General features: G+C 45.2%; 1 protein-coding gene across 5 annotated transcripts in view; it reads left to right on the plus strand.

Moving 5' to 3' along the window:
• LOC141272144 (uncharacterized) overlaps positions 1-22,840 on the plus strand; it is a 327,412-nt gene that overhangs the window by 169,601 nt on the left and 134,971 nt on the right. The window contains exon 1 of one of the 5 annotated variants that reach the window (XR_012321980.1): positions 16,134-16,289. The exons of 3 other annotated variants lie outside the window; for them this stretch is intronic. The gene's annotated coding sequence lies outside the window, so the exon portion shown is untranslated. Of the gene's footprint in view, positions 1-16,133; positions 16,290-16,329; positions 16,599-22,840 lie in introns of those variants that run through there. One more of the 5 variants, XR_012321982.1, reaches the window with a different exon arrangement.

Below are 22,840 nucleotides of genomic sequence, written 5' to 3' on the forward strand. Positions count from 1 at the left end.
GCCCACCTTATATACTCCCTCTATGTGTGAGCTCAGGTGACCAGCACCCAATGAGCTCCTAGCCTTACCCAGACTGCTCCCCCTATCTGCCCCTACACTACTGGGATGTTCCACCCCCCTCCCACTCCAGCCAGGGACAGACACTGTCGTACCTGCACATATACTGGTGGGAGTACCGTCGGTCTGTCCCCCGGAAATGGGATGTATGCAGTGTATGCAGCTATCTGAGCTCAGTCCCACACTCCATCCTTACCCGGGAGTGGAATACCACACCTCTGGCTTGAGGTGTAATACCCCTGTAGCAGCCGAGTCCTCAGGGTGCTACATATATATATATTCAAAAAAGTCTGGTATACACCAGTAAATTATAACTGTGGTTTTGCTGTTCCACGGTAAAACATCTCTATTATCCTGCTTTTGGCATTTTTTGCTGTAAAAAATAAATAGTGTCTACTGATTGTTCAGACACAAATATATCTGTTGAAAATAGTCTGGTGTAGGCCCGAGAAATACAAGTGTGGTTTTGCAGTTCCACCGTTCAAAACCTCTGTATTATCCACTTTTGGGCCATTTGTATCTAAAAAAAACAGTTTGAGTGTGTCCCTCACTGTTCAGCCGCAAATATATATATATTCAAAAAAGTCTGGTATACACCAGTAAATTATAACTGTGGTTTTGCTGTTCCACGGTAAAACATCTCTGTTATCCTGCTTTTGGCATTTTTTGCCGTAAAAAATAAATAGTGTCTCCTGATTGTTCAGACACAAATATATCTGTTGAAAATAGTCTGGTGTAGGCCCGAGAAATACAAGTGTGGCTTTGCAGTTTCACGGTTCAAACCTCTGTATTATCCACTTTTGGGCCATTTGTATCTAAAAAAAACAGTTTGATTGTGTCGCTCACTGTTCAGCCACAAATATATATATATTTTAAAAAGCCTGGTATACACCAGTAAATTATAACTGTGGTTTTGCTGTTCCACAGTAAAAAACTCTCTATTATCCTGCTTTTGGCGTTTTTTGCCGTAAAAAATAAATAGTGTCTCCTGATTGTTCAGACACAAATATATCTGTTGAAAATAGTCTGGTGTAGGCCCGAGAAATACAAGTGTGGCTTTGCAGTTTCACGGTTCAAACCTCTGTATTATCCACTTTTGGGCCATTTGTATCTAAAAAAAACAGTTTGAGTGTGTCGCTCACTGTTCAGCCGCAAATATCTCTATTTAAAAAAGTGTGGTATACCCCAGTAAACAATAACTGTGGTTTTGCCATCCCACGGTAAAAAATCTCTATTATTCAGGTTTTGGTAGTTTTTTCCGTAAAGAAAAACAGTAGTGTCTCCTGACTGTTGTGACACAAAAATATATCTGTTGAAAATAGTCTTGTGTAGGCCCGACATCCCAGTGTGGTTTCGCAGTTCCACGGGTCAAATCGCTGTACTATCCAGTTTTGGGCCTTTGGTATCTAAAAAAAAAGCAGTTTGAGTGTGTCGCTCACTGTTCAGCCGCAAATATCTCTATTTAAAAAAGTGTGGTATACCCCAGTAAACAATAACTGTGGTTTTCCTCTTCCACGGTTCTAATCTACTCTTTATTACCCTTTTTCCATTGATAGTGCAAGTGTAAGCTATTTTACTTCATTTACAATGGGCAAGGCCCGTGGCAAGGGACGTGGAAGTGGACGTTCTGGTGATGGTTCGTGCAGAGCACGGGGCCGTGGCCAAGGTGAAAATGTGCCACAACCAACAGCCACATCTTCTCGCTCCCACTTCTTGACCGAATTACTAGGGAACCACAGAACAACACCAGTATTGAGAACTGATCAGTGTGAACAGGTTATTAATTGGATAGCAGACAATACTTCCAGTTACCTGGGCACCACCACCTCCGGTCTGTCTTCCACACGGTCAACTCTTAGTAGCCGTGAGTCTTGACCGCATACTCCTCCTCACCCTGATGCTCCTTCCTCCCACCATGCCGAGTGTCGTCAGACAGCAAGTGATCCCACACTTGGACACTCTGAAGAGCTGTTCACTGGTCCATTTCCATATTTGTGCCCCTCACCTGATACGCTTGAAGTGGTGGAAGAGGAGATCCCATGTTGCGATGCCCAAATATTTGAACAGCCACGGCCACAGGAAGTCGACGTTGGCAATCTGTCACAAGAGGTGGACGATGACGAGACACAATTGCCAGGAAGTGAGGAGGAGGATCGTGGTGCGCAAGTGGAAGAGGAGGAGGTGGTGGATGATCTAGTAACTGACCCAACGTGGAAGGAGGACATGCAGAGTGAGGCCAGCAGCACACAGGGGGAGGGAGGCAGAGTACCCCAACAGGCAGGAAGAAGCAGTGTGGTGGCTGCAGACAGAAGGCAGGCAACCGTTCCCCGTAACACCAACATGAGGGACGTTGCCAGTACAAGCGGTAGGTCTCCCAGAGTCTGGCATTTTTTTAAAGACTCTGCTGATAACCCCAAAAAGGCCATATGTTCCACCTGCCATGCCAGCATCAGCAGGGGTGGCAAAACTACCAGCCTGACCACCACCAGCATGATCAGTCACATGGCAGCAAAGCACCTGACTTTGTGGGGCGAAACCCAGGGTCCACGACCAGTGTCAGCGGGTGTCACCACTGCTTCTTCCACTGTTGTGCGTGCAATAGAACTCCCTGTTGTGTGTGCAAGGCAATCCCCTGTCCATACTGCATGTAAAGATGCCCCCTCCTCTCAGTCTTCACTTGTTATGGCAGTTTCTCAAGAAACAGCATCAACGTCCACGTCCACGTCCCACCGCAGCGTTCAATTGTCCATATCCCAGACGTTTGAACGAAAGCGGAAATTCGCAGCTAACGCCCCACAGGCCACAGTCCTAAATTCGCACATTTCACGACTGCTTGCATTGGAAATGCTGCCTTTTAGGCTGGTGGAGACGGAATCCTTCCGCAATCTTATGGTGGTGGCTGTCCCTCGGTACTCGGTCCCCAGCCGACACTATTTTGCCGGGTGTGCCATCCCCGCACTACACAAGCACGTGTCCCAAAGCATCTGCCGTGCCCTCAACAACGCAGTTACTGGGAGAGTCCACCTGACAACGGACACGTGGACAAGTGCTTGTGGCCAGGGACGGTACATCTCTCTGACGGCACACTGGGTAAACATAGTGGAAGCCGGGACCCAGTCGGACCTTGGGACGGAACACATCCTCCCCACACCGAGGATTGCGGGCCCTATGTCAGTCAGAGTTGCCCCCACAGTGTACAGCTCCTGCGCATCCTCCTCCTCCTCCTCATGTTCAGCCTCCATCTCAGATATCACCACATCAGTTACAAGCTGGAAGCATTGCAGTACTGCCTCCGCCAAGCGGCAACAGGCTGTGCTGAAACTCATAAGCTTAGGTGATAAACCTCACACTGCTTGTGAGTTGTGGACAGCTGTGAAAGAGCAGGCAGATCTGTGGCTGAGACCGCTGAACCTACATCCCGGCATGGTCGTGTGTGACAATGACCGTAACCTGGTGGCGGCTCTGAGGCGAGGTGAGATCACACACGTACCATGCCTGGCTCATGTGCTTAACCTCATGGTTCAGCGGTTTCTTAAATCGTACCCCGAGTTGCCAGATCTGCTCGTGAAAGTACGCCGCCTGTCAGCTCATTTTCGCAAGTCGGCTACAGCTTCCGCCGCCCTTGCTGTGTTGCAGCAGCGTTTGCAGCTTCCGGCACACCGACTGGTGTGTGATGTCCCCACACATTGGAACTCTACCCTCCACATGTTGCAAAGGATTTGTGAGCAGAAGAGAGCAGTTGTGGAGTACCAGCTGCCACAAGGCCGTCGATATTCAGGTCAGACTCCAAACATAAGACCTCAGGAGTGGACCTGGATGTCTGACATATGTACCATCCTGACAAACTTTGAGGAGGCCACCAAGATGGTGAGTGGTGATGATGCCATCATTAGTGTCAGTATCCCACTTGTCTGTCTTTTGCAACGCTCTCTGCAGAGAATTAAAGAGGAGGCATTGCAGCCAGAGTATGATGAGATGGATCAAGAAGCCGTAGCGGGCGATTACACACAGCCCAGGTTCATCTCATCCCAACGTGCATTGGGGGACAATGAGGGAGAGGAGGAGGAGGAGGAGGAAGAACAGGAGCTGCTATCATGCGTTGTAGACGGTAGTACCTGTACAAGTGTCATACCGTTGGTTCAGCGTGGGTGGCCTGAGGACAGGGGGGAGGAGGAAGAGGAGGAGGAGGAGGAGAGCATGGTCAGTCGTCATCTTGGTGAGGACACGGAAATCTTGCTCGTTACCAGTCTGGCACGCATGGCTGACTTTATGTTACGCTGCCTTAACCGTGACCCTCGCGTTGTCAAAATGTTGGGTGACAGTCATTACTGGTTGGTGACACTTGTAGACCCCCGCTACAAGGAGAACTTTCACTCTCTTATTCCTGAGGTGGAGAGGTCTACAAAAATGGGGCAATACCAGAAGGCCCTTGCTGCAGAACTCTTAAAAAAATTCCCATCTGAACACGCTAGCGGCAGAGGTCACAGTTCGTTGCCCAACCAAGGCGTACAGGCGAGAGAGATGCAACTCCAATCCAGCAGAGGCAGGGGAACACTGTCAACGTTCTGGGACAGTTTTCTGACACCCGCCCAGCTTACAGGCCCTGAGGCGCGGGGTACTCTCACAAGGAGTGGAAAGTTTCAAAAGATGGTGAGGGAGTACCTTGCCGATCGTACCAGCGTCCTCCATGATTCCTCTGTGTCTTTTAATTATTGGGTATCCAAGCTGGACACTTGGAATGAACTCGCTCTGTACGCCTTGGAGGTCCTGGCCTGCCCTGCCGCTAGCGTGTTATCGGAGCGTGTTTTTAGTGCCGCTGGGGGAATTATAACTGATAAGCGCACTCGCCTGTCAACTGACAATGCTGACAAGCTGACCCTTATCAAAATGAACAAGGGCTGGATTGGGCCAGACTTCTCATCACCACCAAATGACAGCAGAGTAACATAAAGTCAAATCCACTGTGTTATTTCGGGAGGTGTATTCACATGCACCGCTTCACACCCACACATGGGTATACGCTTCCTCGTTTCGGCTGTTTAATCTTCTTCTCCTTATCCTCAGCCTCCACCACCACTATACCACCAGGGTGCCAGCATTGCAAGTTCCTCCATCCTAATTTTTGGCAGCTTTTGCTGGGAAAGCATAAGCAAATACCATGGGACACCCACTCCCCAATAATGGGACTTATGTTTGTAATATGCTGTACTGCATGGCTCTTGTAAGGGGCATTGCAAGTTGCTCCGTCCTAATTTTTGGCAGCTTTTGCTTGCAAGGCATAAGCAAATACTATGGGACACCCACTCCCCAATAATGGGACTTATGTTTGTAATATGCTGTACTGCATGGCTCTTGTAAGGGGCATTGCAAGTTGCTCCGTCCTAATTTTTGGCAGCTTTTGCTGGGAAAGCATAAGCAAATACTATGGGAGACCCACTCCCCAATAATGGGACTTATGTTTGTAATATGCTGTACTGCATGGCTCTTGTAAGGGGCATTGCAAGTTGCTCCGTCCTAATTTTTGGCATCTTTTGCTGGGAAAGCATAAGCAAATACTATGGGAGACCCACTCCCCAATAATGGGACTTATGTTTGTAATATGCTGTACTGCATGGCTCTTGTAAGGGGCATTGCAAGTTGCTCCGTCCTAATTTTTGGCAGCTTTTGCTGGGAAAGCATAAGCAAATACTATGGGAGACCCACTCCCCAATAATGGGACTTATGTTTGTAATATGCTGTACTGCATGGCTCTTGTAAGGGGCATTGCAAGTTGCTCCGTCCTAATTTTTGGCAGCTTTTGCTTGCAAGGCATAAGCAAATACTATGGGACACCCACTCCCCAATAATGGGACTTATGTTTGTAACATGCTGTACTGCATGGCTCTTGTAAGGGGCATTGCAAGTTGCTCCGTCCTAATTTTTGGCAGCTTTTGCTGGGAAAGCATAAGCAAATACTATGGGAGACCCACTCCCCAATAATGGGACTTATGTTTGTAATATGCTGCACTGCATGGCTCTTGTAAGGGGCATTGCAAGTTGCTCCATCCTAATTTTTGGCAGCTTTTGCTGGGAAAGCATAAGCAAATACCATGGGACACCCACTCCCCAATAATGGGACTTATGTTTGTAATATGCTGTACTGCATGACTCTTGTAAGGGGCATTGCAAGTTGCTCCGTCCTAATTTTTGGCAGCTTTTGCTTGCAAGGCATAAGCAAATACTATGGGACACCCACTCCCCAATAATGGGACTTATGTTTGTAATATGCTGTACTGCATGGCTCTTGTAAGGGGCATTGCAAGTTGCTCCGTCATAATTTTTGGCAGCTTTTGCTGGGAAAGCATAAGCAAATACTATGGGAGACCCACTCCCCAATAATGGGACTTATGTTTGTAATATGCTGTACTGCATGGCTCTTCTAAGGGGCATTGCAAGTTGCTCCGTCCTAATTTTTGGCAGCTTTTGCTGGGAAAGCATAAGCAAATACTATGGGAGACCCACTCCCCAATAATGGGACTTATGTTTGTAATATGCTGTACTGCATGGCTCTTGTAAGGGGCATTGCAAGTTGCTCCGTCCTAATTTTTGGCAGCTTTTGCTGGGAAAGCATAAGCAAATACTATGGGAGACCCACTCACCAATAATGGGACTTATGTTTGTAATATGTTGTACTGCATGGCTCTTGTAAGGGGCATTGCAAGTTGCTCCGTCCTAATTTTTGGCAGCTTTTGCTTGCAAGGCATAAGCAAATACTATGGGACAACCACTCCCCAATAATGGGACTTATGTTTGTAATATGCTGTACTGCATGGCTCTTGTAAGGGGCATTGCAAGTTGCTCCGTCCTAATTTTTGGCAGCTTTTGCTGGAAAAGTGTAGCACCCTGAGGATTCGGCTGCTACAGGGGTATTGCACCTCGACCCAGAGGTGTGATATTCCACTCCCGGGTAAGGATGGAGTGTGGGACTGAGCTCAGTAGGCTGCATGCACTACATACATCCCATTTCCGGGGGACAGAACTACGGTACTCCCACCAGTATATGTGCAGGTACGACAGCGTCTGTCCCTGGCTGGAGTGGGAGGGGGGTGGAACATCCCAGTAGTGTAGGGGCAGATAGGGGGAGTAGTCTGGGTAAAGCTAGGAGCTCATTGGGTGCTAGTCACCTGGGCTCACACATAGAGGAAGTATATATGGTGGGCACCATCTTAGGACAGGGTCTTTTTAGCCTGAGGAGCAGAGCAGAGGAGTTCAGCCAGGAGGGCTGACAGGGAGCTGTGGCTCCGGCTGGGCCCAGCTCCAGAGCCAAGCCTGCAGAGGAGAGAGGAGAAAGAAGGACCCAGAGAGAAAGATAGAGGGAACCCCAAGAACCCAGAAACAGACCAGAAAGGGTGAAGGGTTGGCGGACACGGGTACCGGAACCCGAACTGGTGGAGGCCACTTATCCTCAGCCAGGAACCGGAGGTCGTGGTCAAGATTTGCCACGACCCTCACCAAATCCACGAGAAAGGCACACCAAGTATAGGGTCAGGGAGCCCAGAGGAGGCTTGACCACTAAGAGACCCGAGGGAGCCGGCCAAAGGTGGATCCCTGGTGGGAACGGCCAGAGACAGAGAGAGAGAAGGGAGCTCAGGACCACGCTTCAGAACTGCCTGGGGGTTAGCCGAGTCCAGGACCTGGTGGACGCAGCACGGCTCGGGTGGTCACTCAAGGCCAGAGTGACTGAGAGAACACTTGTGAGTAAAACCCCTGAAACTGCATCTCCTGACTCTGACTCTTCTTACTGACCGTCACAACCCCCATCATCTTCACCTGCTGCCCTGAGGCCATACCCCTCCCGTTCGGGGTTATACCATCATCGCTGCACCCATACCACCGGCCTCAGCGGACTGTTCTGCAGCGGCGGCTGCAAAGCCGTACTCAACGGGTGGCGTAGTCGACATCCAAGTTAACATCTACTGCCATAGACTGCCACTTAGTTTGACACCCTGGGCACGGACCGGGTCACCGCCACAAGGACTACTACCCCTATCCAGATCCGGCTCCGGGTATCCCCTGAACATGGCCCTGGGGGCGCGTCAAAAGCATAAGCAAATACTATGGGAGACCCACTCCCCAATAATGGGACTTATGTTTGTAATATGCTGTACTGCATGGCTCTTGTAAGGGGCATTGCAAGTTCCTCTGTCCTAATTTTTGGCAGCTTTTGCTTGCAAGGCATAGGCAAAGACTATGGGAGACCCACTCCCCAATAATGGGAATAATGTTTTTAATATGCTGTACTGCATGGCTCTTGTAAGTGGCATTAAAATCGTCTTGTTAAGCTACTGTGACCTCCACGTCTCTTCCAAGGGTCGTTAATATTGTCTTTTTATTCCACTGCGACCTCCACCACTCTTCCAAGGGGCATTAAAAGCGTCTTGTTAAGCTACTGTGACCTCCACGTCTCTTCCACAGGGCGTTGATATTGTCTTTTTATTCCATTGTAACCTCCACCACTCTTCCAAGGGGCATTGATATTGTCTTTTTATTCCACTGCGACCTCCACCACTCTTCCAAGGGGCATTAAAACCGTCTTGTTAAGCTACTGCGACCTCCACATCTCTTCCAAGGGGCATTAAAACTGTCTTGTTAAACCACTCTGAACTCCACGTCTCTTCTAAGGGGCATTAAAACCGTCTTGTTAAACCACTCTGAACTCCACAGCTCTTCCAAGGGGCATTGACATGTTGTTTTTAATTACCTCTAACCTCCACGACTCTTGCAACGGGCATTGCATTTCCTCCTAATTTTTGTCAGCTTTTGCTTTTCAATGCATAGGCGAACACTAAGGGAGACCCACTCCCCAATAATGGGTAGAAGGTTTTTAATACGCTGTAATCCACGTCTGTTTCAAGGGGCATTGCAGTGCCTAATAATTTTTGGAAAGCCTTCCATTCCCTGCTTAGGCCAACAGTGTACAGGAGACCCAGTTGCTATAAATGGAAAAAACGGTTTAGTTAAGGCCCTCTGACCTCCATGTCACTTCCAAGGGGCATTGGAGTGCCTCGAAATTTTTGTTAGGCATTGCATTCACTGTATGCCTTATAACTGTGTAGCTGAACCACTCCTTTTGGTACAGAAACATATCCTACAAGACATGTGTGGTTGGCTGGCCTGATATTGATGTGAATGGTCCCTGTTCCTCCTGCTCTTTCTCCTTTGCCACCACCTCATCCATCATTCATCACCTGAAGCTTTGTTTTAACGGGAGTCATAGAACTGGGATAGTAACAGGAAAACATCCAGCAATCCTGGAAGGAGGTAGAATATGCGCCAAAACGCTAACCACCTCAGGCCTAGCTGCTACTACATACATGCGCTTGCATTCCAAGGAACAGAAAGCTAAGGAGGTGGATGGCCTCATGATCATGAATAATTTACTTGTTGTGTAGGAGGCCGACCACTGCTGCTGTCTACCTTCTGAACTTTGTGTTGAAGCCTGATTGACCCAGGACCCGCAATCCTCTATGTCTGGAGGACGTGTTGCATCCCAGTGTCCAACTGTGTCCCGGCTTCCACAATATTAACCCAGTGTGAAGGCGTCAGTGAGATGGACCATTTCTGGCCACATTCACTTGTCTACGTGTTTGTGGTTAGGCTGTCCTTCCCACTAAATGCACTGGGGAGGGCACAGGTATTGTTTTGGTATGCGCGCTTGTGTATAAGGCGCACTGGGACAAATAGGGGCGCCTGGGGACCGTTTATGGACACCCGGCCACCCCCACGCAGCTGGGGACTGTGTGGGGGCACCCGGCCGCGGGGCGGCTGGGGACTGAGTATGGACACCCGGCCGCCCCCTGGTGGCTGGGGACCAAGCTTGGACACCGGGCCGCCAGGCGGCTGGGGACTGAGTATGAATACCAGGCTACCGACGCACCCATGACGTGGTGGCCAGATTCCATCTCCACATGCCTAAAAGGCCCAATTTCAAGTGCAAGCAAGCTAGCAGTATGGTATTGCAGCCTGGGGGTGGGTGGGTGGCAGGCTGCATACTTGCGCTTGTATTGCAAGTTATGGGGGAGGTACAATTGAACACTGCCCTGGGACAAGGACTTGCACGGGGATAGTTGCAAGTCTGCATCTTCTGATGCGGCAAGGATCACTTCTGATGGGCACACTTTTAGGCAGTGACCTGGGTGACAGAGATGCTTTCAGGGGTCTTCCCCATGCTGTTCCCATGTCTTTTTAGCACTGTATGCATGTGTCACACAGCACATGGCCAGATAAGGTTGTAAAATGTTAAAATGACATTTCCCGGTGAATGCATTTGTCACGGTTGAAAGCAATACAAACGTGCAAAAACGCATAAAAAATGCTACTTGTGAACATAGCCCAAGGTGTGGAGGAGTATTTTTGTTTTTGGTTATTTATTTTACCTTATACACAAGTCTTTACCCTGGAAAGGATGTTCCTTAACCTCTTTCCGACCTGGTCAGTAATAGTACGCACCAGGTCGGGAAGGCCGGTTCAGCGGGGGCTCCGGCGGTGAGCCCGCACTGAAGCGAGCACATGTCAGCTGATTATTGGAATCGCAATCCACCCGCGGCTGTTAACATGTTAAATCTCTGACAGTGGCATTTAACTCGCGCTTCCGGGAGTCCTAAGCCACGCCCATCAGTGACCCCGTCACGTGATCGCGGGTCACCAATGGGTGGGCATGACAACTCAGGGTCTGCAGCAGACGCCTGTGGTTGTCATGTCTCAATTGCTATGAGCGCCACCTAGTGATCAGCGCTCATAGCAAGTGAGCATTTCTCCTGCATACAAGCGATCTGCTCATCGCTTGTATGCAGTAGAAGCAATCAGACAACTGCTGCTTCTAGTCTCCTCTGGAGACTATAGAAGCAAGCAGAAAGTGTAAAAAAAAAGTTTTTAAAAAAAATAAAAAATATATAAAAGTTTAAGTCACCCCCCATTCGCCCCATTCAAAATAAAATATATATATATAAAAAAAAAACCACATACACATATTTGGTATCGCCGCGTTCAGAATCGCCCGATCTATCAATATAAAAGAAGAATTAATACAATCAGTAAACGGCGTAACGAGAAAAAAAATTTAAACGCCAGAATTAAGTTATTTTGGTCGCTACAACTTTGCAATAAAATGCAATAACGGGCGATCAAAACATCCGATCTACCCCAAAATGGTATCAATAAAAACGTCAGCCCGGCACGCAAAAAATAAGCCCTCACCTGGCCCCAGATCCCGAAAAATGGAGAAGCTAAGGGTCTCGGAAAATGGCGTCATTTTTTTGGGTTTTTTTAGCAAGCTTTGGATTTTTTTTTCACCACTTAAATAAAAAAGAACCTATACATGTTTGGTGTCTATGAACTCGTAACGACCTGGAAAATAATGATGGCAGGTCAGTTTTAGCAATCTGTGAACGTGGTAAAAAAAGGACCCAAAAAACAACTGTGGAATTGCATTTTTTTTGCAGTTTCACTGCACTTGGAATTTTTTTCCCATTTTCCAGCACACGATATGGTAAAACCAGTGATGGTGTTTAAAAGTACAACTCGTCCCGCAAAAAATAAGCCCTCACATGGCCATATTGAACGAAAATTAAAAAAGTTCTGGCTCTGGGAAGAAGGGGAGCAAAAAAGGAAAACACAAAAACAGAAAGACCCATGGTCGTTAAGGGGTTAACATATTTCACAGGAAAGCACTTTCACTTTCGTTTTTGAACGTTTTATTGTGAGCCTGTAAAAGTGGCTTAATACCTCTGACCACATTGTTGACAGCAGTGACCTGGGGGTCAGAAATGCTTCCGGGGCGATCCCCATGCTGTCCCCATGTCATTTGAGCACTGTCACTATCGTTTTGGGCACTTTTTAGGCTTTCTACAGACTGCCGGGGGAGCCGCCGCAAAAATGTTCGGGTCTCCCATAGACTAACATTGGGCTCGTTGCTCGGGTCGAGTACCCGAGTATCACAGTGAGCTCGGCCCGAGCTTCGAGCACCCGAGCATTTTAGTGCTCGCTCAACACTAGTCCTATGTGCAAATGTTACATCACCTAGAATAAAGTTTTGAGTTGAAAACTGTTCGATTTCAGTTTGTAATAACCTGCTAATGCTTATAATTTCAAAAATGACCATTTTTTTGTTCTTTATTAAAATGAAAAGGTTGAAAACTCTGCTGTGCATAATAATTTGGAACATGCATTTTGAGTGCAGTTTGAGTGTTTTATTTTTTTGAAAATATACTGTTATCATAGGCAGTTTGTACAAAAACCTTTCAAATGTACTCTAATAGTTATTTGACTGGAAAATTACAATGACTGCAATTCATATAGGTAATTTGGGAAAATCTGAGAAAATATTATTTGCATAATAATTTGGAACACAGTGTATTTTTAACAGATAATGTATAACAGGTGTTTTTTATTGACCTTCTCTTTTATATTTTCTTTCTTCCTTCCATTCACTAACCCCCATGTAATGACAAGTACATAACTGAAGTACATCCTACTGCATGTTTCACGTGAAACTTAGTGAATGGAAGATTCACTGGGATGGAAGAAAGAATTTAGAAAAGTCAACTAGAGACCCGGTGGCGGTGGGAGAGGTATGGATATAAGATCTATTTAACCTCCTTCCCGGTAAAGTAATTTTTCTAGATTCGTCTGAGTGAATTCTAGTGTATCCAGATTATTCTTTTAAATTTGATTTGCTTCTAATCGATTCGCTCATCACTAGTGTTAGTAGTTGATTTGGCTTTGCACCATTTATTTGGAGCAGGCATGATTGCGGTGGTCCTCATTTTCCTTTTTGTGACCATTAGTCGCTTGGGGGGTGGTCTTCTAAAAAAGGAATGATCAGCAGAACATACGAGTGCCTTCTTAGGATGTTCTGCAAGTTGTGGTTGAAATGATTTTAGCTTGTCCTTGAGTTGTACCATTGGTTCTTTAGAATGAGTAAAATATTCCCGTCGTTTTGAAAAATGTGTTTCTAGTTATATGGTCAAGATGAACTCTTAACAACAGTTCCTGCCATTTGATGCTTTTTTTTATAAAGAGGAACCTGTAAAATATGCAAAATCATAGTAATTGCAGTATGTTGGGAAACCATAAGAAAAATTTCCCAAGATTTACAAGTGCTTTGTTCAAAAAATTGTGTTAGGAAGAAAGCAAAAATAAAACAGAGGATGGCAGCTTTACAGTACCAAAGTCAACAATGGGCTACTCAACTTGTCTAAGTAGTTATATTTCTTGTGAGAAAGGAGTAATGGGTTTCATGAATGCTACCCAGTGTACAAGTGAAGGATCCTTAGTTGGAGACAAATAGGGCTAGTGATGCTCCCCGAAGAGTTTTAAGAAAATGATGGAGAAAATACACCTTTTGGACAATACTGGATAACCCAATGGGTTGTTGCCAGCAATGCAGAAGATTCACTTTGGAGATGTAGTTTGTAATGAAAAGTTTTCCTTTATTTAAATTCTAAGTGATGCCTTTTGGGGGTAGTTTCCCTTTATCAGACTTTACAAAAGTACAGTCTGAACAGCTTCCCAAAACTTGTAACTAGAGATTAAATAAATTGAAAAAAGTTATTACAAAAGACATCTCCACACTAAATCTTCTGCAGTGATGACAATCAATTGAGTCATCCAGAATCACCCAAAAATGTGTATTTTATCTAAAACCAAAATCTTATAGTTAGAAAAAAAAAACATTGAACATTGAATACCGAGTGTTAGCTGCTGATCTCAACATTTTTTATCAACAGGTTTTATATTTTAAGTCTGAACTCATTCAAAGTAGCATCATTTACTACTTAATGACAAGTTCTCCTCCTCCCTATCGGACCATTGATACCATTTGATATGGTGCCACATAAAAGTTGGTACGTAAAATGAGAATAATGGGACTTGGGGAAAATATGTGTAACTGGGTTAACTGGCTTAGGATAGGAAACAAAGAATGGTTATTAATGGATCATACTTGAATAGTGTCACAGTTAACAGTGGGGTACCACAGGGGTCAGTATTCGGCCCTCTTCTTTTCAACATATTTATTAATGACCTTGTAAGGGGCATACAGAATAGAATTTCAATATTTACAGATGGTGCTAAACTCTACAGGGCAATCAACACAGAGGAAGATAATTTAATATTGCAGAAGGATTTATGTAAGTTGGAGGCTTGGGTTAAGTATTGGCAATTGAAGTTTAATGAAGATGAATGTAAGGTTATGCACTTGAGCATAGGAAATAAAATATATAATTATATAAAATTGTAAATTGTAAAACACTGGGTTTTACTGTCACTGAAAAAGACATGGGTGTATGGGCGTATAGCAAACTCAAATTCAGTGACCAGAGCCAGGAAGCTGCTGCCAAGGCTAATAAAATAATGGTATGCATTAAAAGAGGCATAGATGCTCAGGATGAGAACATAGTTTTGCCTGTATACAATTCACTAGTGCAGGCACACTTAAAAATATGATTTTGGTCTCCGGTCTATAAGAAGAACATAGGTGAACTAGAGGGGGTGCAAAAAAGAGCGGCCAACATTATTAAGGGAATTTGTGAACTGCAATATCAAGATATGTTATTAAACTTGGGGTTATTCAGAAGGCTTAGAGGCAATCTTATTACAATGTACAAATATATGAGGGGAAAATACAGAGATTTTTCTAATGATTTTAAGACTTCCATAGGGACAAGGAAGCATCCTCTACATCTAGAGGACAGAAGGTTTAATCATAATCACAAACATAGATTCTTTACTGTATTTTATGTTGGTTAACTACTAAAATTCAAGAAGGGCCTGGATGACTTTCTTGAAAATTGTAATATTACCAGTTACGGGTACTAGATTCTGTCCAGACCGCAAAGTATAATAAGCAGAGGTCTAGATGTTTTTTTTTTAAAATCATCGTCGTATCATCACAGCTTCCCTACCGGTCCTCTACTAGCTTCAGTTTGGTCTTCATGTCGATCTTCTCTTTGGTGCAGACCTTCCAGTACTGAGCACTAATCAAGTGGTCATGGAGGGGGACAACGCATGTCATTGACAGGAAGAATTGAGTATAATCTTTTATTCATTTTTAACCCTTTCCCGACTTTAAAAAGAATCAATCCAGCCGGCTTCCATTTTGCTGAATTCATGCAAATAGAATCCCAAATAATTTGGATTCTGCCTAAACCGAATATTTGGAAAAATTCATGATGCATTTGATTATGAATCAATTCGTTCAACTTCAATCGCTACGCATGCACCTCTCCCGTATTAAAGAGAAGAACCAAATTAGCTGCTCTATATTATCCTGATCTGCCTGAAATAGGTACCATCCTTCTACTAACACATTTCTTAATAGGTCTCCATTCATTATGTAATGCAATATGTATTTGATGATTTTCGGATGCCAACCATTATGTGTATGTATTTAAGGTTTTTGGTGCATAGTACTCTTTCTGCATCTATAGTGGACCTGGTGATGACATGATCGCAGGGTATCTTCCCAAAATAGCAGATCTGGAACACCCAGATCAGCTATACCAATCGCTTATGTCATAACAATGAGCCAATTCCTCCTGTAACTGGGGCTATGAATAATAAAAAAAAAAGTATAAATAAAAAATAAAACATGTCCCCAACCCAAAAATCAAAATACAAGAACAAATCAAATATTTTTTGTGCACAAACAATATATATAAAAAAAAACTACACTATTCAGGTCTCCTCATAGGTGAGATAACCTGATGAGTGAATTCAACTGGTCATCAACTATGAAATATGAAATTTTAAAAAATGACAAAACACAATTCCAAAAATCGTGGGGAGTTTTCTATGTATTCAAGTGAAAAAAATGTCTATTGATTAAACAGAAACTTATTTGTGGCTGCTGTAATGGCAAAAAAAGGGAATCAAAGTAGATTTGCTATGCTGATACATACTTTTTTAGAGTATCCAGTTTTTGTCTTTTTCTTTTGTCACTCCGGCTTTAAAATGGAATATACTGTGATCGAACCGCTATGTCTTATAGACATACTTGTATGTCTTGCATTCCTGTACGCCGTGATTAAGAACAGATGTTTCCGAAAACAGGAAGCATTAGAAATCACGTTCCCACATTTCAACAGGGGCTTCATAGACCGCAGAAGCACAGAGTTAAACTTTTTGCAATTGTTTTGCATTATTCTTGGAAGCCAGGCAAGATGTCCATACAGTCTAGGAAGTTAAAAGCTTTGGTGAGCAAATTATGGAGGTTGTTATAACCCTGTATCACATTCTGGAATAATATTGGATTGTATGTGCACAGAGTGTCTTTTTTAGGTTGATTTCGCCAGGAACTCGCCTGAAAAAGGACACACATACTGTTGAAGTGCATTGCGGTGCGCGCCACAATACACGCTGCCGGCCAATCAGAGGCCAGCAGCTGATGTCGGTGTGCACGTGACAGGGCGCATGACAGTGACATCACATGCTCTCATCATTGTAAGCCAAAGTCAGCTGCTGGCTTCACAAGGTGATGCGCTCGGCGTGGGAGCGAAGCAATGGTAAGTTTTGTTGTTTTTTTAAATCAGCAATAGTAATACTACTATGGATGACAATTGTGGTGCATTGCATTATACTATATATGATGACTATTGGGGTGCATTATAGTTTATAGAGGACTGTGGACTGTGCATTATACTTTATAGGATGCACATGGGGTGCATTATACTACTATGGATGACTATGGGGCGCATTATATTATATGGAGGGCTATGGACTGTGCATTATACTTTATGGATGACATTGGGGTGCATTATACTTTATGGATGACTATGAGGGTGTATTATACGTTATGTATGACTATGGGGGGTACATTATACTTTATGGATGAATATGGGGTGCATTATACTTTATGGATGACTATGGGCTGTGCATTATAGTTTATGGAGGACTATGGGCTGGTCATTATACTACATGGATGACTATGTGCTGTGCAGTATATTATATGGAGGACTATGGGATGCATTATACTATATAGAGGACTATGGGGGGTGCATTATGCTTCTTCTATGGAGCCCCATGACTTCTATGTATGCCCCTGGTGAGAATAATGTTTATTTTCTTCTGTACATTAAAGAATAGCAGCAGAACAGGTGATATATATACCAGGATGGGGGCTATATGTACCAAAATGAGGCCAGGATAAGGGACATATATACCAGTAAAGAGGACGCATATATATATATATATATATATATATAATTTATTCAGAGTGGGGTGTCCCAGTCCAAATCTTGCACAGAGGCCCATCAGACTTTAGTTACGCCATTGGAAGGAGGACAGAGATTGCAAGGATAGAGGAGGCACCAGAGCAAGTGATGCCCGTTGGACCGTGTCAGATGCGGGGAATTATAAAAGGTATTTTTTAGGCTATTCAGAGTGGGTTGGGGACTTATTGCAATCTCCTTGTGTACACCCCTGTATCTTACATTTTTGTAGTGAAGATACCTTCCCCCTTGGCACGTGATCTGATAAAACTATTACTTCTATTTTAAAAGGCTTTAACCCCATAGATTTTACAGTCCAGGAAAACATATAATCTTTTAGAATCACTTTAACTTTCCATTATTACTATAATAATATTTCTTTTGTATCAACGTAGACTCTACGGGAATACTAATTCAATGCTACATGAAAAGATTCCATCAATCCATGTGCTAAGAAATATCATCAGTTCCTGTGTCATCTAGGTCTCTTGCAAATAGATGTTTCCTGGAAGCTGATTTCATATTATGTTAAAGATTATACCCTTTTTACGCCTCTGTCTTAACCCTGTAGAAATCCATGATAAGATTTTACGTATATCTGGCATCATTCCATTCAGTTATCCTGATTAGTGATGAGCGAGCATACTCGCAAGTACTTGGTACTCGCCCTCACCACCACCCTGACTTCCACACGGTCAAGTCTCAGTAGCCGTGTGTCTAGACCGCATATTCCTCAACCTGATCCTCCTTCCTCCCACCATGCCGAGTGTCCGGAGACAACTGATCCCACATTTGGACACTCTGAAGAGCTGTTCACTTTTCCATTTATAGATTCAGGCTTCTCGCCCGATCCACTTGAAGCGGGGCAAGAGGAGATCGCATGTAGCGATTCCCAAATATTTGAGCAGCCACGGTCACACGAAGGCGACCGTGGGAAAGTGTCACAAGAGCTGGACGATGATGAGACACAATTGCCAGAAAGTCAGGAGGAGGACCAGGGTGCAGAAGTGGAAGACGAGGTGGTGGATGATATAGTAACTGACCCAACCTGGCAGGAGGACATGCAGAGTGAGGACAGCAGTGCACAGGGGAAGGGAGGCAGAGCACCCAAACAGGCAGGAAGAAGCAGTGTGGTGGCCACAGACAGAAGGCAGGCAACCGTTCCCCATAACACCAGCACGAAGGAAGTTGCCAGTACAACTGTCAGGTCTTCCCGAGTCTGGTTGTTTTTTAAAGACTCTGCCGATAACCCCAAAAAGACGATTTGCACCACCTGCCAGGCCAGCATCAGCAGGGGTGGCAAAACGACCAGCCTGACCACCACCAGCATGATCAGGCACATGGCAGCAAAGCACCCGACTTTGTGGGCTGAACCCCAGGGTCCAGGAACAGTGTCTGCGGGTGGCACCATTGCTTCTTCCGCTGTTGTGCATGCAAGCCAATCCCCTGTCCATGGTGCATGTGAAGATGCCTCCTGCCCTGCACCTGTCGTTGCACACTCTCAAGTAGCAGCATCAGGAAGCACATCCATGTCCTTTTCCCAGCACAGCGTTCAATTGTCCATACCCCAGTCTTTGGAATGCAAGCGCAAATATGCAGCCAACGCCCCACAAGCCACACTACTAAATTCTCACATTTCACGACTGCTTGCGCTTGAAATGTTGCCTTTTAGGCTCGTGGAGACAGAAGCATACCGCAACCTGATGGCGGCGGCCATCCCTCGGTACTCGGTCCCCAGCCACCACTAGTTCTCCCAGTGTCCCCGCATTACACAAGCACATGTCCCAAAACATTAGCCGTGCCCTCAACAACGCAGTTACCGGGAAAGTCCACCTAACCACGGACACATGGACAAGTGCTTGTGGGCAGAGACGGTACATCTTGTTGACGGCATACTGGGTTAACATAGTGGAAGCCGGGACCCAGTCGGACCTTGGGACGGAACACGTCCTCCCAATGCCAAGGATTGCGGGCCCTAGGTCAATCAGGGTTGCCCCCATGGTGTACAGCTCCTGCACCTCATCCTCCTTAGCCTCCTCCTCTTCTTCAGCCTCCATCTGTTATGTTCTGCTACCAGAGCTAAGGAAAGAGAGGAGATCTGTCCCTACGATAGAACTCAGCTGAATCCCTACGATGTAACAGGGGACCTGATCCTGCGATCAGACCTGCTAAAGTCCTAAGCTAGTCTGTACGGAGACCTATAGATGTGGGGAAGGAATCCCTACAAGTACTAAGGACTGGGAGGAAAATGGACACCTCCTAACAGAAATAGTAGCAGACAGACGAACAAACAACATATATAGAACATAGAGGTCCGTAGACCAAGCAAACTAACAGAGTTAGATACAGAGCACAGGCTAGCTAGAAAGTAGATATACAATGAAGTCCAGCAAAGCCAGAAGGGCGGAGCAGGATTAAATAGACCAACAAGGTCATGTGACCAGCAAAGGAAAAAAAACCTAAGAGCAAGGTTCTAACAGTACCCCCCCCTTCTAAGAGGATCCTCCGGATCCCCTAGGACCAGGCTTATCAGGAAATCTCCTGTGAAAAGCTCTGATAAGTCTGGACGCGGAAACATCATCCGACCTCACCCAAGAGTTATCCTCGGGACCGAAACCTTTCCAGGCCACAAGATACTGCAAACTACCTCTATACCGTCTAGAGTTAAGGATGCGAGAAATTTCATATTCCCCGTCCTCCACCACCGGAGGAACAGAGGCAGAGGCGTCACAATCCGATACAACAGCTTTTTTCAACAGAGAGACATGAAATACCGGATTAATTCTCCAGGAGGTAGGAACCTCCAACCTAACAGCAGATTGGTTGACAACCTGAAGCACCTTAAAGGGCCCTACAAACTTGGGACCCAATTTCTTTGAAGGAATCCTCAACCGCAGATTCCTAGAGGACAACCAAACCATGTCACCAACAGCGAACAAAACCTCCTGTCGTTTCCTATCAAAGTAGTCTTTAGATTTTCTGTTGGCCTCCTGAAGATTACCACGCACATCCGTCCAAACTCTCTCCAAATCACCGGAAAAATTCTCCTCCTCAGGCACGGCAGATCCCAACTTGGAGAACGACCCAAACGACGGATGTCTCCCAGAACAACAAAAAAAAGGCGAACAACCAGCAGAAGAAGATGTATGATTGTTCAGAGCAAATTCAGCAAGTGGCAGAAACTCAGACCACCCCTCTTGATTGTCTGCCACAAAACAACGCAAGAACTGCTCAACATCCTGGTTTTTCCTTTCTGTCTGGCCATTAGATTCAGGATGATATCCGGACGAGAACGACAAATGAACTCCCAACCTATCACAAAAGGCACGCCAAAAACGAGCCACGAACTGAGGACCCCTATCAGAAACAATGTCAGTAGGAACGCCATGAAGTCTGACAATTTCCTTGACAAAGGCCTTAGCGAGAGTTTTAGCGCAGGGCAGTTTGACGAAAGGAACCAAGTGACACATCTTGCTAAAACGGTCCACGACCACCCAGATGACAGTAAAACCCTCAGAGGGGGGAAGGTCAGTTATAAAGTCCATAGCCAAATGTGTCCAAGGAGCACTGGGAACCTCCAAAGGACAAAGCAACCCCGCAACAGGAGTATGTGAGGACTTAGATCTAGCACATATAGTACATTGACGCACCCACTTAATGACTTCCTTCTGCCATCCAGGCCACCAAAAACTGCGACCCACCAGTCTCTTGGTCTCAGAGATTCCGGGATGACCTGCCAACCGAGATTCGTGACACTCAACAAACAAATCTCTCCTAAAGGTCCCAGGCACAAACAACCTCCCATGAGGAGTGTTAGAAGGGGCATTCTCCTGTGCTTTAAGAATCTCATTTTCCAAAACGGAGTCCAAAGCAGCTATCACAACACCTTCTTGTAAAATGTTCTCCTCTTTCTCAGCACCGACTATGGGAGAAAAACTGCGAGACAAGGCATCCGCCTTAACATTCTTAGTACCAGGGATGTAAGTAACGGAGAAATTAAACCGCGAGAAAAACAGTGCCCACCTAGCCTGACGGGCATTCAGGCGCTTGGCAGCATCAAGATATATCAGATTTTTATGATCCGTAAGAACCTGAACGGGAAATTCCGCACCTTCCAAGAAGTGGCGCCAGTGTTCAAATGCGAGTTTAATAGCCAATAATTCCCGATTACCAATATCGTAATTCAGTTCAGTCTCCGAAAATTTTTTTGAAAAAAAGGCACAGGGATGTAATCCATCCCCGTTATCCTGAGACAATACTGCGCCAACCCCCACAGAGGAAGCATCAACCTCAACCAAAAACGGCCTAGTAACATCAGGCTGCATAAGGATGGGAGCAGAGGTGAACCTCTCCTTGAGATACACAAAAGCTTCAATGGCCTCAGAAGACCACTGAACCGCATCAGCACCTTTCCTGGTGAGATCAGTCAGAGGTTTGACAATACTAGAAAAAATTTTTATGAATTTTCTATAGTAATTGGCGAAACCCAAAAACCTCTGTATCGATTTCAAACCAATAGGCCTAGGCCATTCCTGCACAGCCTGAACCTTAACCGGATCCATCTCAAAACCTTTGCTGGAGATAATGTAGCCCAAAAACCTAATTCTCTGTACAGCGAACTCACATTTCTCCAGCTTAGCAAAAAGCGAATTGTCCATTAATAACTGTAATACCTCACGCACGCTCCGCCAATGAGACTCCAGATCCGGCGAATAAATCAAAATGTCATCCAAATACACAACCACATTTTTACCGATCAAAGGTCTAAGGATGTCATTAATCAGATTCTGAAAAAATGCAGGAGCATTAGTAAGACCAAAAGGCATAACCAGATTCTCAAAATGACCCACAGGAGTGTTAAAAGCAGTCTTCCATTCGTCACCCTCCTTCATGCGCAACAGATTGTATGCCCCCTTAAGGTCAATTTTAGAGAACCACTTGGCCCCCATTAACTGGTTAAACAGATCAGGAATCAATGGCAGTGGGTAAGGATTGCGTACAGTAATTTTGTTAATCTCACGAAAATCCAGACAAGGACGTAAACCGCCGTCCTTTTTTTTTACAAAAAAAATCCAACCGCCACAGGAGACTTAGAGGGCCTAATGTGACCGGCGGCCAAACTTGTCTGTATGTATTCCTCCAAAGCCTTCCTCTCAGGAATAGTAAGGTTAAATAAACGACTTTTAGGAAGAGTCGCTCCAGGGACAAATTCAATAGAACAATCATAGTCTCTATGGGGAGGCAAAACCTGCGATTCCTTCTCAGAAAAAACTCTCCAAAAATCCTGAATAGGAACAGGCAATTCTCCCCTATCCAAAGTTGCAATACGCCCGTTACAACACTTGTCATAACATTTATGGCTCCAGGATTTAATTTCACTGGTAGACCAATCCAGTACAGGATTGTGAAATTTTAACCAGGGCAATCCCAATATTACTGGAGAAGGCAAGTTATTCAACACTACCAAATCCAATTTCTCATGGTGAACACCATTAATAGTGAGAGGAAATTCACAGACCTTGAGAGTAATATTCTTC

Source organism: Phyllobates terribilis, unplaced genomic scaffold, assembly GCF_046119375.1.
Source record: "Phyllobates terribilis strain yellow unplaced genomic scaffold, ASM4611937v1 Scaffold_5__5_contigs__length_657084704, whole genome shotgun sequence".
Classification (NCBI taxonomy): domain Eukaryota; kingdom Metazoa; phylum Chordata; class Amphibia; order Anura; family Dendrobatidae; genus Phyllobates; species Phyllobates terribilis.